We start from the raw sequence: 16,372 nt of genomic DNA, 5'->3' as shown, positions 1-16,372 counted from the left end.
CATGAAAATAACAGTGTTATTGCTTTTCATTCAGTTTTCTGGTAAAAAAAAAAAAGTCACGACTTAGCCCTCAGTTGTCAAACACAAAATCTATTCTCTCACTTGTCACAGTTAAAATGATACCCTATGATACCCTAGATAGCTTATTGGGCATACAGCACACTGTTTACCACAAGTACGCCTATCTACTCCCCTGAGCTTCAGATGAAGTTTTGTGGGGAGTAGATAAGCGTAGCAAGGGATTCAAAGTGGTTAAATTAGCCAATAATGATATTCTCCTGTTTCAAAACTTCCTGTCTGTAAAAAGCAAGCTCTAATCTCAGCAATGCTTAGATACTATACTTAGATAAGGAATTACACACACAGTGTTTCTCTTGCTATTGCCTTTTCTCCCTCCCCTTGCTTGTAGAGTCATCAGACACAGGCTGGGGTCTGGAATGATTTGTCTGTAATCTGTCCACACAGGAGCAGCTTGCTATAAGTAAGGATTAAAGCATGCAAGCCAACTAGCCAAATACATCTGTATGTATTCTTCTTTCATAATAGATATTCATCAGCATATCCCATTTTAAAATGGCAATATTGTCTTAAAGCAAACCATAAGTGAAAATAAACTGGTAAGATATGAACAATTCAGTCTATAGCCCTAATCCTAAATAGGGCTTTCCTGAAATCCTAAACCGTGTCAGGGAGCAGATGCACACATGCTCGGGCGAGTATAAAAAAAACCTCCTCCTTTCGACCACACACAGACTCGTGCACACGGTTGTGATGCGGTAGCCAGAGATGTCCCCCAGTATTAGGTACCCCCAAGTATAGATAGCCCCACAGTAATTGGGACCCTTTTTTTCCCTGAAATTAAGACATCCCCCAAAAGTAAGCCATAGCAGGAATTTCGAGCATGCTCAAAATATAAGCCCTACTCTGAAAGTAAGCCCTAGTGGCAGTAAGGGGCAAAAGTATGGCAACTTGTGTTATTACTGGAGCCGATGGTCTCATGGGTGGGACTAAGGCTCCGTCATTGGGCTAATCACTGCACTCGCTGCTACTCAGCAATTAGTCCTCATAGGCTGAAACTTAGGGACAAAGCAGCATGGAGCTGGGGGATCAGAGGGGATGTAGGGGGACACAGGGGACTGTGCGGCATGGAGCTGGGGAATCAGAGGGGATGTAGGGGGACACAGGGGACTGTGCGGCATGGAGCTGGGAGTAAGAGACACCAGAAGGACATTAGGGATAGAGGAAGACACAGGTACAGAGGGGGGCACCAGGAGGACACTAAAGGTACACGAGGGACATGGGCACACAAGTGGTGGATCCAGCAGAGGAAGAGGTGGCACAGTGGGGAAGGCAGGGGACACACAACACAGGGAACTGAGAAATACTGTATAAGACATCCCCTGAAAATAAGCGCAACACATCTTTTGGAGGAAAAATGAATACAAGACTGTCTTATTTTCAAGGAAACACGGCAGCATTGGTGACGGCGTGCCATTATTATTATTATTAATATTAATTAGTATTTATATAGCGCCGACATATTACGCAGTGCTGTACAGTGTGTATATATATATATATATATATATTGTCACTAACTGTCCCTCAAGGAGCTCACAATCTAATCCCTACCATTGCCATATGTCTATATTATGTAGTGTAAGTACTGTAGTCTAGGGCCAATTTTTAGGGGGAGCCAATTAACTTATCCGTATGTTTTTGGAATGTGGGAGGAAACCGGAGTGCCTGGAGAAAACCCACACAGACACGGAGAGAACATACAAACCCTTTGCAGATAGTGCCCTGGCTGGGATTCGAACCAGGGACCCAGCGCTGCAAGGTGAGAGAGCTAACCACTACGCCACCGTGCTGCCCGTGATGACTGAGATCCTGCAGCCATAGAAACCAGGATGCTGATGAGGAAGACTGATCACATGTGTCCCTCCTGCTGCTGGATCTTCAGGCGGGTGATTCACTTCACCCCTCACTTCACTGCACTCTCTGCATAGGCCGGCTTGTTCCCCTCAGCGCCTGCACTTCTCCCCTCTTTACCACTCCGCTCCAAACCTTTAAAATGGCCCTGGATACTGGCTTCCCCACATTCCTGCAGTGATCAATCATCTGATCTCTAACTTGGAGGCAGGCCTGGATTTCTTCCTTACCTCCTCCTACAGGGTCCCTCACCCATGCTTGCCTGGCTGCTGCCACTGCTCTCCTGCTACAACCACTACTTCTCTGCCTCCATCTTGGTATTCCACATGCTGCGTGAAGTCACACGATGTGCAGGGAAACTGGACCAGGAGGAGGCAGAGGACACCTAGTGGCTGCAGCAGGAGTGCAGTGGGCACCCAATGCTGGCAGAGGTAATCCCAAGCACTACCACTGCACTGATATTTGGGTCTGTTAATGAGAGGAGTAGCAGTTACAACAGGGGGTGCACAAGAGGTGGACCTTGGTGGAGGAAGTAAAAGAAGCAAGAGCGGGGGCTGCCTTACCGTCGTCGTGTCACTGCAGGTTAGATCTTTGGCCAACACTGTGCCAAATAATCATCTCGGTCAGGGCTAGGGATGGTCGGAAATGCCAATTTCCGATTCCACGGTAAATCTGCATTCCGCCATTGCCAATTACCGATTCCGCTTTCCGCTACCAATTTCCGCATTCCAATGCGGAATTTCCGCCGGAAATCGCGGAAATTCCCACCGACTTTAACATCGATTTTCTCAAAAACTATAAGGTCTTTTTGAAAACTTTTTTTTTTTTTTTTTGCATCATGTTCACAAGATTGAGTTTAATAAACCCTGAAGATTTGGTGTTTCTAGGACTTACGGGGGCTTTGCTATTAACCGCTAAAGTCGGCAGATTTTTACTGTAATGTAAAATGCAGAAAATAAGCAGATGCAGATTTTCTGCATTTTACATTACAGTAAAAATCCGCCGACTTTAGAGATTAACCACTTAAGGACCAGGGGCTATTCCAGTGATCGGTGCTGCTTGGGCTCTACAGCCCGCAGCACCGATCAGGTATGTGCCAGGGCGATCAGACTTCCCCCCCCCCCCCCCTTTTTTTCCCACTAGGGGGATGTCCTGCTGGGGGGATCTGATCGCCGCCGGCTATTATTGATTTGATTTGCGGGGGGGGGGGGCTCCTCAAAGCCCCCCTCCGCAGCGTTTTCTGGCCTCACCTCCGTTCCCTCCCTCTGGTGTCCCCTCTGAGCGGCGCAGGACGGATATCCGTCCTGCACCTGATATGATAGGCTTCTGTGCCGTGTGATGTAAACAGCGGGGATTCCTTCCCCGCGTGTTTACATTATGCGTGCGAGCCGCGGTCGGCGGCTCGCACGCTGTTCACGGAGACAGTCTCCATGAACTGGCATGGAAAGGCCGCTCGATCGAGCGACCGTTTCCATGCTATACCACTAACGACCCGCCGACGCCTATCGGCGTTAGGCGGTCGTTAAGTGGTTAATAGCAAAGCCCCCGTAAGTCCTGGAAACACCAAATCTTCAGGGTTTATTAAACTTAATCTTGTTAACAAGATGCAAAAAAAAAAAGTTTTTTCAAAAAGACCTTAATTTTTGAGAAAATCGATGCAGAAATTTCCATGATTTCCGGCAGAAATTTCCGCGATTTCCGGAGGAAATCCACCTACATCACTTGCATTACCGATTTCCGCATTCCGATGCGGAAATGCAATTTCCGATCGGAATTTCGGAAATTGCATTTCCGCGGAATCCGAATGAGCATCCCTAGTCAGGGCAATTTCTAGGCTAAATAGCTCCCAGGAAGGGGGTGTGGGCTTGTAAACATTATTTGTGATGCTGCATTTAGCCCTCCAGTATAGGTAGCCAGGTATAGGTGCCCCCAGTATAGGTAGCCAGGTATAGGTGCCCCCAGTATAGGTAGCCAGGTATAGGTGCCCCCAGTATAGGAAGCCAGGTATAGGTGCCCCCAGTATAGGTAGCCAGGTATAGGTGCCCGCAGTATAGGTAGCCAGGTATAGGTGCCCCCGGTATAGGTAGCCAGGTATAGGTGCCCCCAGTATAGGTAGCCAGGTATAGGTGCCCCCAGTATAGGTAGCCAGGTATAGGTGCCCCCAGTATAGGAAGCCAGGTATAGGTGCCCGCAGTATAGGTAGCCAGGTATAGGTGCCCACAGTATAGGTAGCCAGGTATAGGTGCCCGCAGTATAGGTAGCCAGGTATAGGTGCCCCCAGTATAGGTAGCCAGGTATAGGTGCCCCCGGTATAGGTAGCCAGGTATAGGTGCCCCCAGTATAGGTAGCCAGGTATAGGTGCCGCCAGGTATAGGTGCCCGCAGTATAGGTAGCCAGGTATAGGTTCCCCCAGTATAGGAAGCCAGGTATAGGTAGCCAGGTATAGGTGCCGCCAGGTATAGGTGCCCGCAGTATAGGTAGCCAGGTATAGGTGCCCGCAGTATAGATAGCCAGGTATAGGTGCCCCAAGTATAGGTAGCCAGGTATAGGTGCCCCCAGTATAGGTAGCCAGGTATAGGTGCCCGCAGTATAGGTAGCCAGGTATAGGTTCCCCCAGTATAGGTAGCCAGGTATAGGTGCCCCCAGTATAGGTAGCCAGGTATAGGTTCCCCCAGTATAGGTAGCCAGGTATAGGTGCCCCAGTATAAGTAACCAGGTATAGGTACCTGCTCACTATTTCTGCCAGGAGACAGATAAAGAGCAGCCCGGCAGCAGAGAACCTTGTATGTTGCCTATAAGGTGAGTTTGTACTACGAGGTTTCAAGCTGCCATAAATCATTTCAATGGAGCGGGAGCATGAAAGAGGGCCCAAGGAGAGTGGGAAAGGAGTTGGGCTCCCCTCCCCGTGGCTGAGTCCATGTATGCCCATTGCTCCCCCCTTCATCACTGGGCCCACTTCCTCTCTGCATCCCAGGCAGATACCCGCCTCACCCGCTCATAGAAACAGGGCTGGTCTCGGTCGAAGGTTATCTATCATGTGTACAAGGATTTAATCATTAGTTTCAGAATTTGACTATCTCCATGCAAAGTTTTTCTTCAGTCCAGGTAAATTCTGCTACCTGTGGATCAAATTTTTTTTTCCAAACGCTGCATCCATGCTCATCCAGCTCTCACTGCAGAACTATGGAGGTACACTTCAACTCAAGTGATGGTTGTGTCTAAGAGAACTCCTGGAGAAGCACGTGATCAGTTTGGTCAGGCGATAGATATGCACGTTTCTGATTTTCTAGTCCTAATCATATCCTAAAGCAGAATGTGATCATAGCAAATCAGAGCTTTGCAAATCAATCCCCCCCCCCCCCACACACACACACAAAATTACCTACTGTGGAGGGGACCTGAATGTCTTTCTCCTCTCCCCCTCTTCCTCAGACCTACAGATACGCGCTTGGTCGGTTGCCTAAATAGTGGCTCTGCCTACTGCGATAATGAAGTACATCCTTGACTCGTCCCCTTTCTGCTGCCCCCGCCCCCTGAAGCTGCACTACCACTCTTCAGCTACATTGCAAACTTGCAGATGAACGCAGCATACCAACTCACCAGATTCCAGCGCGGGAGTCCTCTCTTCTCTTCACTCTCCTGCAGCCCTCCGATTGTTCTGCTCTGGCTCTGTCTGTGCCCCAGTTCGGCATGTCACTTGAGTTCATCGAACATGCAGGAAGACCGGGGCAGAGAGATACAGATCAGAACGACTGGAGAGCACTCCCATGCTGGAATCAGGTGAGTTGTTACACAGACATGTCGCGCTGACTTGCAGGTCTGCAATATAACTGAAGAGTGGGCAGCATGGCTTCGGAAACAGCAGAAAAGGGATGCTTCCTTATCGCAGCTGAGGCCTGTGTGGCAGAGCCACTATTTGGGCCCCAAACACAGCTTGGGCCCCATACAGTAATACTGGCTGTACCTTCCTGACGGCGGCCCTGATCTTATTCAACTCTTTGTTGACCATGATCGGACGTCTGGAGTTTGTGATTTAAAAACATCATGCAGCTGTTTTGTTCTAGCACAGAGCCCAGGTCATAAATTGCAGCTTTAAATCAACATTCTCTTATTACTCACATCGGTCCTTTTATGAAATGAAATTACACGAGAGAAATGAAATAATAAATATGTGCCGTTCTGCCACCTGATATCTCGTGCCCACTCAGAGCACAGCACAGAATATGTTCATCATAATTTACATATGCCAGCTTTTCAGTGCAGGTGGCCATATTAATCTTAGCAAGAGCAAAGAATTTATCAAAAACAGATTTAAAAAAAAAAATCTAATTTACCAGCCAAAAATACCATATGCTGAATAATTATGGTCTCATTTATCTGATAGAAAGCAGCCGACAGGACCAAATATGTTCTCTTTTAAATCAAATTGTTCTACAAAATGCAGTACCAATCGTGTGTGTTTCAATTTAAAGAGAATCCGAGACGTAAAACAAATAAAAAAGTAAATCCTTTCGTAATGAGAGAGAGACCTCTGGATCTTCCAAAAGGCCTGTACCCACCACACGATTTTCCTTTTGAATGGTTTGCCACAATCTCGTGACATGGGTACAGGAGAGTGATCGTGCAAACGATGTTAAGCGACATGCACCAATAACTACCGTCACAATGGATTGGATCCTTGACCTCTTGCCGACTGTGTCACGCCGATGGGCGTGGCCGCGGCGGCAGCCCCAGGACCGCCTAACGCCGATTGGCATAAAGTCCAGGGGCCAGCTAATGCAGGAGATCGCGCGCAGGCTGCGCGCACATCTCCTGCTTGGGGGGCGGAGCTCCGCCCCGCCTTCAGTCTCCGAGCGGCTATTGCAGCTCAGGAGATTGTTAGACGGCATGATCGCCGTCTATTTGCATGTACAGCGCTGCGATCGGCAGCAGCGCTGCACTGGGGACAGCCGTGTCACATGGCTGTCCCCCTGGGGGACAAGAGAGCGATCGGCTCTCATAGGCAGAAGCCTATGACAGCCGATCGTCATAATTGGCTGGCTCTGGGGAGGGAGGGAGGCAGGGCCGGTTTAAGCAACAATGGGGCCCCAGGGCAAAATAAACCTGGGGGGCCCCCCCATCATATACCCCGGAACAAAAATCGGCATTAGGGGACCTTTTTTGCAGCTGGTATAGTCAGGGTGTGAAGTCCCAATCGGTCAGAGCTCCACATTCTGGCTATCCCAGCCTGCATGGGGGACAAGGGGTTAAAAAGTTTCAGGAGGGGGGACCCCACATAATTAAAAAAAAAAAAAAAAAAATTCCCACACTCTAAACATAAAAAAAAATTGTGAAAATAGGAAAAAATGCCAGGGATCTTCATACAGCCATATTGCGGCTGTATAGCGATCCCTGGCCAAAGCGCTGCGGCTGCGTATAGACCCCCTGGAAACCCCGTCAGGAAATTTATTGCGCTTTCGTTTGATGCATGTAAAATTACACTACCGTTAGCTTTGCTACTAAAAGTGACATTTACCGCATTTAAAACTATACTTTTTTCCTTCTAAACTTTAAAATCAATTTTCTCAAAAACTATAAGGTCTTTTTGAAAAATTGTTTTTCCCTCTTATTCCTAATGATCTCCTTAACATATCCTGCAAATTTAGGGTTTCTAGCATTTAAGGTGGATTTGTTATTAACCATTAAAGTCGGCAGGTTTTTAAATGTGTTTATTTTTTCCTTTGAAACTTTAAAATCGATTTTCTTAAAAACTATAAGGCCGATTTGAAAAATCTTTTTTTCCTCTTGAAGCCACTGGGGGCCCCTACAAGCTCTGGGGCCCTGGGGCAGCTGCCTCCTTTGCCTTAATGGTAGCGCCGGCCCTGGAGGGAGGGAAGAAAATTTAAAGAAACAGGGTTTTTTATTGAAAAAACAACAATATGTATTAAAAAAAAATAAACATGGGGGAGCGATCAGACCCCACCAACAGAGAGCTCTGTTGGTTGGGAGAAAAGGGGGGGGGGGGTCACTTGTGTGCTGTGTTGTGCGGGCAGCTTGGCCTTAAAGCTGCAGTGGCCTATTTTAATAAAAATGGCCTGGTCACTAGGGGGGTTTAGCACTGCAGTCCTCGAGGTTAAGATCCCAGGGGACTCTGCGGAAAGTACCGCGATCGCTTGACTTCCCGTTTGCGCTTGTCGTGTAACGTCACGAGCAGGAAGAAGAATCGCTAAACGCTCGTCATCTCTGGACCTGTCCGGTGGTGAGTACTCAGCTAAAGGCTTCCCACGCTCCAGGCCTCCGCCACTGCCTGGGACCCTTCTTAAAGTAAACCTATAAGGGAAAAAAGAGCACTTACCTTGGGAGGAGGAAGGCAATGGATCCTAATGAGCCTTCCACCATCCCCCTGAGTATACACGATCCAGCACTGGAAAAAAAGAACAATAAAATTCCTAGTTACTGCTGCGCATGCATGCATGCCGACCAGCAGCTCACAAGGATATCTACAGGGGTCCCAGTGCTGGATTCCCGCTACTGCGGACAGGGGAAGCTTTTTTAGAATCCAGAGGCTTCCCCTCCCAGGTAAATACGCCTACAGGTTTACTTGAAGTATGGCCGTGCCTGCACAGTAGTGATTGTCAGGGGCGTAGCAATAGGGGTTGCAGAGGTTACAACCACATCGGGGCCCTTGGGCCAGTGGGGCCCCAAAGGGCCCTCCCTCAACTGCAGTATTAGCTCTCTATTGGTCCTGTGCTCATAATAATGACTTCTATAGATACTTTGAATAGTGGTAATCAATAGCAAACTGCTCCCCATGTCCTTCTTGCACCTCTGACACTGCAGTTGCTATTGGCAGGTTTTGGTGCACGGAATCAATTGTTACATATAGAGTGTTTGAGGGGGCCACAATGTAAGACTTGCATCGCGACCTACAGCTCCATAGTAACGCCACTGGTGATCAGAGCCGGGACAAGGTCCTCCAGCACCCAAGGCTGAGACACCAAAGTGCGCCCCTCCATCCCTGCCACCCCCCAGCCGTCACACACTGATTACTATTAGACTAAGAGGAGCCAAAAGGCCCACAACCTCCCCAACACCTTAATATCTAGTTATATGGCTTGCAGTCACTGCTATGTATCCCCTTTTCTTATTTATTTCTGCTTCAAACACAATTAGGAATGACAGCTGAATAAATTCTGCGCCCCCTCCTACACTGCGCCCTGAGGCTGGAGCCTCTCCAGCCTATGCCTCGGCCCTGCTGGTGATTGTACTGCCACCACTGCTGTCTCTGTACTGCCCGGGGCAGCAAACGGCTTTGAGAAGGTAGCTTGTTTACTGCTACAGCCCATATCACCCATGATCTTGCTGGCATTACTCAAGCAAAGAACAAGCATTCCTCATCTATACCTGATTGGGAAAGCTCAATCTCTTTGTAACTTTTAGTTTTTTTCACTGTTAATCAGAATTCTATTGTAATAAAAACATTTTACAGCGTATGCCTACCTTTAGTCTTTTCCAGGGTAATACAAAATGGCTCTAGTTCAGGGATATATAAGAGAGCAGAGAAACCAGTATAGGAGCAACAGCTCCTGCAGTAATGGGGGGAGGAGTGGGCAGGGCTTGCTGGACAAGGGATGTCCCCTCCCAGTTTAATCTGGAGCAGGTATTATTATTGCCATTCTTTCATGGGGACTAGTTTATTGTGGCCAAACGTATCATAGATGTCACGCCTCAGCAAGTGGTCGCCCACGGCAACCCCACAACAAGCTCAAGACTTTTCCTCCAGAACAGTTTTCCCTCCTAGGACCAGACAATCCTGTGCCATCTAGTGTCTGGAATGTGCTATGCATCCCTGTCTGCACCTGTGCGCTCACTTCCTGGATTGTGTTTTAAAAGTGCTTCCCTTGCTGTGGCTCATTGCCTGAGCAATAGGTGTTCTGTGTTCCTGTTCCCAGAGAGACTTATACCTTCATGGCCTAATATCCTGGCTTGTGATCCTTGGCAATCCTCTGACTATGCGTTTGTCTGTTATTCCTGATACCTCACCTGGCTCAGACTGATCACCGAATAGCAGACTTCTGGCTTATCCCTGACTATGTATCCTGCCTGCTGGACCTGAACCTTGCATCAGTCGATCTAGCCACACTTAGCAGTCACCTTCAAGTGATCCCATCTGGTCTCCAGGGCTGTGCCTATCCAGCCACACAGTGGATTCATATTCCCCAGGTATGTGACCAGGGCCGGATTTGTACTTTTTATCACTAGCTGCCCCCACTGACAGCATCCTAACCCCCCCCCCCCCCCCCAAAGGGAACCTAAACTGAGAGGGATATGAATGTTTCCTTTTAAACTATACCAGTTGCCTGGTTCTCCTGCTGATCTCTTTGGCTGCAGTAGTGGCTGAATCATACACCTGAAACAAGCATGCAGCTAATCCAGTCTGACTTCAGTCAGAGCACCTGATCTGCATGCTTGTTCAGGGGCTGTGGCTGAAAGTATTAGAGACACAGGAACAGAAGGTGAGTCAGGCAACTAGTATTATTTTAAAAGAAAAAATCCATATCCTTCTCAGATTAGGTTCCCTTTAACACAGCAGGGATTATATTGTAGGCTTCTCTGAGGACAGATTGTGAAGTGATGGCAGGAATTACAATATAAATTCCTCTGAGGACAGTTAGTGACATTATGGCAAGGATTAGATTGTAAGCTCTTTGGCAAGTGGCACCTTTGGTGAGTGACCGGCAGCTCAGAGATCACTTTAAGTGCATATTCACTGCCTCTTCATCCCCCAAGTGTCAGATCCGTCTGTTGTCAGGTATGTGCAAACTCTGTGTAGCAGAACGGATGTTCGGCAGGCTAACTGCTACTGTCACTCTGCTGCCCTCCGCCCGCCCCTTGCTTTCCTGGTGCCCTAGGCCATGGCCTTTGTTACCTGCAATCTGGCCATATACGTGACAATTAGGATTCCCAACAGATCGGTCACCTGACCAACGGGGTCATCATGGAGGAAGAGGGTGTAACCCTCGCACCAAAAGTTTTGCTGTGCGGATGCATGATTTGTAATTATTACACCCCTGTCACCCTGTCATAGAGCCCCCCCCCCACACCAGTATTCCTCTCATCATGTCCACTGTCATATACAGTATGTCACATTATTTACAGTAGGATTTAAAATGACAAAGGAGCATATGCTTAAAATGACAGTAAAGTTGCCATGCTCAAGGAGCAAGACCCTTAAGCTGGCCACTAATGGTCCAATTTCTAGCGAAAAATCGTTCGAGCGATCAGAAATTCTGATCGGACGAAAAATCGTTCACTACACCATCAACTAACCAATCATTGCTTCCTATCTATCACGACCACCAAGAAAATCCAAATTTTCGTTCGACGAAAATTCATTCGGCGACATTTTTTTCACTCGTTCATATTCGATTGTGTCCACCAATGGAGATTACTTACAACCAATCCGATCAGAATTTCTGATCGCTCGAACGATTTTTCGCTAGAAATTGGACAGTTAGTGGCCAGCTTCTAGCAATGCTCACGTTACCTAGGTAACATGGGTCACACTAATTGCGCAACTCGTCCTGCGTTGTCACTGTAGATAACAGTAAAACTGACGTGCACTCCCTATGCACAGCAACTTTACTGTACTTTTGTGCATATAACCCAAAGAGACCTGTATTTGCAACTGAGATGCTATTCAAGCGGATCTGAACTCAGAACTTCCTATCTGCTCTAAAAGATAAGCAACAGTATAGTAACCTTTAAAGAAAAACATTTCTTTGTTACCGCTGATACAAATCCTGCAATAAATCTGCAGTGTGTCTACTTACTGCTTTCATGGGAGCAGACATAGAGTTAACATCCTGTGTTTACAAATTAGCTACTCTGCCGAGGCAGCCAGCTAACACAGCTTGGAGATCAAACAACCCTTGGTATTAGTCACAGATGAGGGGGATTAGGGACAGGCTTAACTCTCTTAACCTCCCTGGCGGTCTATTAAAACCGTCAGGGGGCAGCGCAGCACATTCATTTTTTATTTTTTTTTAAATCATGTAGCTAGGCTAGCGCTAGCTACATGATAGCCGCTGTGCAGCGTCATCCCCCCTCCCCTTCCGATCACCTCCGGCGATCAGAGCAAACAGGAAATCCCGTTCACAACGGGATTTCCTGTTTGGCTTCTCCCGTCACCATGGCGACGATCGGGATGACGTCATCCACGTCATGGCGCACGGGGGAGTCCCGATTTACCCCTTAGCGCTGCCTGGAGCTGATAGGCCAGGCTGAGCATGGGGTCTGGGCGGCAGGTAGCGGCGAATCGGCGCGGAGCGGCGGCGATCGTAAAGTACACGCAGCTAGCAAAGTGTTAGCTGCGTGTACCAAAAAAAAAATTATGCAAATCGGCCCACCAGGGCCTAAGAAATCCTCCGCAGCGGCATAGCCCGAACTCTGTTCCAGCTTACCACCAGGGAGGTTAATACATACAGGGTGCATTTTTCTCCGTTTTCCTTCTGTCCTGTGCAAGAGTTCAGGTCCACTTTAATTACACTTAATAACAGGTATAACAAGCCCTCTTGTTGGCTAACTAGACCTGTGAGAACATTTTTTTTTTTTTTTTTTATATTTTAGATGTACTAATGGTATTATGAGGGGGATTATTTGAACACAGCAGAAAACTTCTTATGAAGTACTCCCACTGAAAGAGAGACCGTCTTGCCTGGGTCAGAAGAGTTTGAATGCATAAAAAATGGCAGACAATGATGTGAGGTAGTTTTACAAGTGCCTGTAAATTCTACTCTGTGATTTGTCAAAATCTCTCTCTTTAGGCTGGTTTCACAGTGGGACGTTAAAGTCCCACGTTACAGCAGCCAGTAACGCAGCCTAACTCACAGCACTGTAAAATCAATTGTGCTGTTCACAGTGCACACATTGGGCTCGATTCACAAAGCGGTGATAACTCAGTTATCACGCCCAAAAAACTTTAGGCGTGATAACCTTTGCACCAGCAAAGTTATCACCGCTTTGTGCTCTAACTCGTGCGAAGTTTCCGCGCGCACGCAAAGTCCCATAGGGCTTAATGGGCACTTTGCGCGAAGCACGTTGCGCTGTGCGCGTAGCGCACCGCGCTTTGCGCGCGGGAGTTCGCGCGAATTCCTTCAGATCAACCCTAAACTAAGTTTGGGCGTGATAAAGGGCTTTTCACAGGCATGCAAAGTGTTTGCACCGCTTTGTGAATCAGGCCCATTGTGTTACACAGTGACACAGCATGTTTAACCCTCTGGGCGATACAATTAGATCGCCCTGGAGGGGGCGCAGCACTTTTTTTTTTTTTTTAAATCATGTAGCGAACCCTGGGCTCGCTACATGATAGCCGCTGCGCAGCGGCAACCCCCCACCCACTCCGATCGCCTTCGGCGATCAGAGTAAGCAGGAAATCCCGTTCAGAACGGGATTTCCTGCTGGGCTTCCCCGGTCGCCTGACCTTGCCCCAGGCGCAACTTGGGGCAACTTGGTCTAGATCCGTCCCTGGTATTAGGTAGTCCCACCACCACCAGTAATAGCCAGATGTGCTTTAGTTAACCCTTTCCCAGAAATAGTCAGAAGTGCCTACGTTAGCCACCCCCAATGATAACCAGATATGCCTCTGGTAGCCCGACTCCCTCCAGTAATAGCTAGTTGAGCCTAGGGTAGTCTCCTGTTGCCAGATGTGCCTCATGTAGCCCCACCTTCCTCAGCAATAGTCAGATGTGCCCCTCCGATGCCTACTACCCCGCAGTAATAGTCAGATGTGCCCCCAGTTCTAGCATCAGCATGTTCCCCGCTCCCCGCCCCCAGCAAAGTATGGATCACATTGGCTAAGTGGGCGTACGAAGATTACAGCCAAATAACTCTCATCCTGATCTGCAGGCTGCAGTCCGGGCGCTAGAGGTCCAAGTGACAGGTCTCTTCTGTCTCCTCTGCAGCGCCGCTGCTCACATGCTTCCTGATACAGGAAGTACGCGAGCGGCGCTGCAGAGGAGACAGAAGAGACCTGTCACTTGGACCTCTAGCGCCCGGACTGCAGCCTGCAGATCAGGATGTGAGTTATTTGGCTGTAATCTTCGTACGCCCACTTAGCCAATGTGATCCATGCTTTGCCGGGGGCGAGCAGCGGGGAACAGCAGGGCACAGTGACAGGATGGGGGTCGTGGGGAGAGAAGACATAAGTCAGGCACTCTTCCCTGCGCCCCCATAGCCCAGCGCTCAGAGGCTGGAGCCTGCCCAGCCTCTGCCTCGGCCCGGCTCTGGCAACATGTTAGGTCTTTGTTGATTAATTGGTCTTTAAAGGGAACCTAAACTAAGAGGGATATGGATATTTCCTTTTAAACAATACCAGTTGCCTGGCAGTCCCGCTGATCTCTGGCTGCAGTAATGGCTGAATCACACACCATCTAATCCAGTCTGACTTCAGTCAGAGCACCTGATCTGCATGCTTGTTCAGGGGCTGTGGCTAAAAGTATTAGAGAGCAGGTGCGTAACAATTGGGGCTGCAGCCCCTGCACCGGAATCCTGGTTTCAGTATGAGAAACACTTACTATATCTGTATATTGCTGTATATTAGTATATAGCCCCTCCCTCCTTGTGATGCTTTGCCTAGGCTGTACAGCTATACGGAATCCTTCTCCCAGAGTATTCTGGGAGACCAGATATTATTTTGGTGGTTTTGGAATTGAAACACATTCTGCAGAGATCACTTCACAGCACTAAAGACATCGCCACCTGTGATAGATTTCAAGATGTAATCAGGTTGAGGAAAAATGTTACAATGGGTAAACAATATATATTCAAAAAATAAGACATTTTATACATTACATTATTTTGACTACAGTTCCTCTTTAACTTTCATTGAAAAATGTAATTGATCTAACCTAATGTTATCGTAAGGTCCGCCGCTTCACGTCAGCGGCGGAATGCCGAGACTCGAGCTTCGGCTCCGACTACGCGCTACGCAGAATTAAACAGTAACATTCACGTTGCATTTGTGTCAGCTGACCAACTGACACGCTGGATCATTAATGGTTGTTTTCAATTCTGCTTATGTTTGATTGGTTAGTCCTTGTATTTAAACTTGTTGAGTGCCCCCAGTCATCGCCCGTGATAGCATTAGCTTTGGCTTGTTGCTGGGTTGCGCTCACCGCTATTGGATTCCTGTTACCGACTATTTGCCTTGTACCTTAACCACGTTTTAACCTCTGCTTGATTCCTGTTGCTGACGACTGCCTTGTATCCTGGCCACGTTTATCTCTGCTGGATTTCCTGTTGCCAACCTTGCTCTTGTACCTGGACTACGCTTTGTACGTAGTACAGAGGCGCCAAAAGAGTAAAAAAAAATGGTTCTTAAAAACTTGAACATGAAGTAGGTAGTCGTGGACTTACCCCTCCAAAGCAGACAAAAATGCTTGGTTCAAGCAAAATTACTTTATTTACATACTCTGAATAAAGTGCAACGCGTTTTTCGGGTATATCCCACTTCCTCAGGCAACAGACATGGAGCATATAACAACTGCAGTCTGGTACAAAGCCTGGCGCCTCTGTCTACGTACACAGTTGTATCCACCCCTGGTGAAGGGGAATTGCTACCTCTTTTTCCTAATCAACAGAGAGTGACTTCTTAATCATTAGTAGAGACCGGTCTAATCTCCCCACCTGCCTGATCAGTGGTTACCTGAACGGTAACCCATGTTTGTGAGTTTATTTCACTTATACTTACTATCCATATCCAACATTACAGTACATAATACACTATATTGGGCTCTCGGTGTCTCACTTTATTTCTCTGGACTACGCTTTGCTTGCTGCCTGGATTGACCCTCTGCTTTGGACTAGGATTTCCATGAACTCTGCCTGAACCGACCTCGGCTTGCTCTGACTGTTCTCTCTAGGAATTCTTGCTACTCACCAGGAACTTCTGACACTGCTGTCATTTGATTCACTTGTCTGGATAGTCTCATCCACTAGACCTCAGATGGCTATCATATATATGCTTGTATACACTGTGCCCATTTGCATTGCCAGAGTTATCAGGTTCTCTTTGGTGGATTACTATATCTCAGTCTGTATGCTACATCTACCTGCAGGGTGTACTGTAGTTTTGCGCAGGTGTTACGGGCTGGGCTATCGGTCAGTCACATGGGCATACAGCCTGAACTATAGTCATTGACCAGACAAGCCTGACAGTTATCAAAATTAAATCACAAGGGGAGACCTCTCTAGTCTTGTCAGGTGCAGCACTGTGGAATGTTTGTTCCTAAGAATTACAAAGACAGCAAAAATAATGCCTGGTCTCCAAGAATGCTATGAGAGGAGAATTCCATATAGCTAAATAGCCTAGGCTAAGCATTACTGATAGGGTAATGCTACATATCAATATATAGAAATAGGAAGTTGTTCTGATGCTGAAACCAGAAAATCACTGTAAAAGTGG

At 47.7% G+C, this 16,372-nt stretch overlaps 1 protein-coding gene and 1 long non-coding RNA gene across 10 annotated transcripts in view; one reads left to right on the top strand and one right to left on the bottom strand.

Moving 5' to 3' along the window:
* LOC137547261 (uncharacterized) overlaps positions 1 to 9,753 on the bottom strand; it is a 240,083-nt gene extending 230,330 nt beyond the window's left edge. Inside the window, exon 1 of one of the 3 annotated variants that reach the window (XR_011026543.1) lies at positions 9,409 to 9,753. This is a non-coding gene — a long non-coding RNA (uncharacterized lncRNA). The remainder of the gene's footprint in view (positions 1 to 9,408) is intronic. The other 2 variants (XR_011026542.1, XR_011026541.1) reach the window with 2 other exon arrangements.
* Positions 9,529 to 16,372, top strand: part of EPHA6 (EPH receptor A6) — a 1,277,595-nt gene continuing 1,270,751 nt past the window's right edge. For 5 of the 7 annotated variants that reach the window (XM_068270648.1, XM_068270650.1, XM_068270649.1 and 2 more), the window contains exon 1: positions 9,529 to 10,131. The gene's annotated coding sequence lies outside the window, so the exon portion shown is untranslated. The remainder of the gene's footprint in view (positions 10,132 to 16,372) is intronic. The other 2 variants (XM_068270658.1, XM_068270659.1) reach the window with 2 other exon arrangements.

This window comes from Hyperolius riggenbachi, chromosome 2 (assembly GCF_040937935.1).
Source record: "Hyperolius riggenbachi isolate aHypRig1 chromosome 2, aHypRig1.pri, whole genome shotgun sequence".
NCBI lineage: Eukaryota > Metazoa > Chordata > Amphibia > Anura > Hyperoliidae > Hyperolius > Hyperolius riggenbachi.
This window is presented reverse-complemented; position numbering and strand designations above follow the sequence as displayed.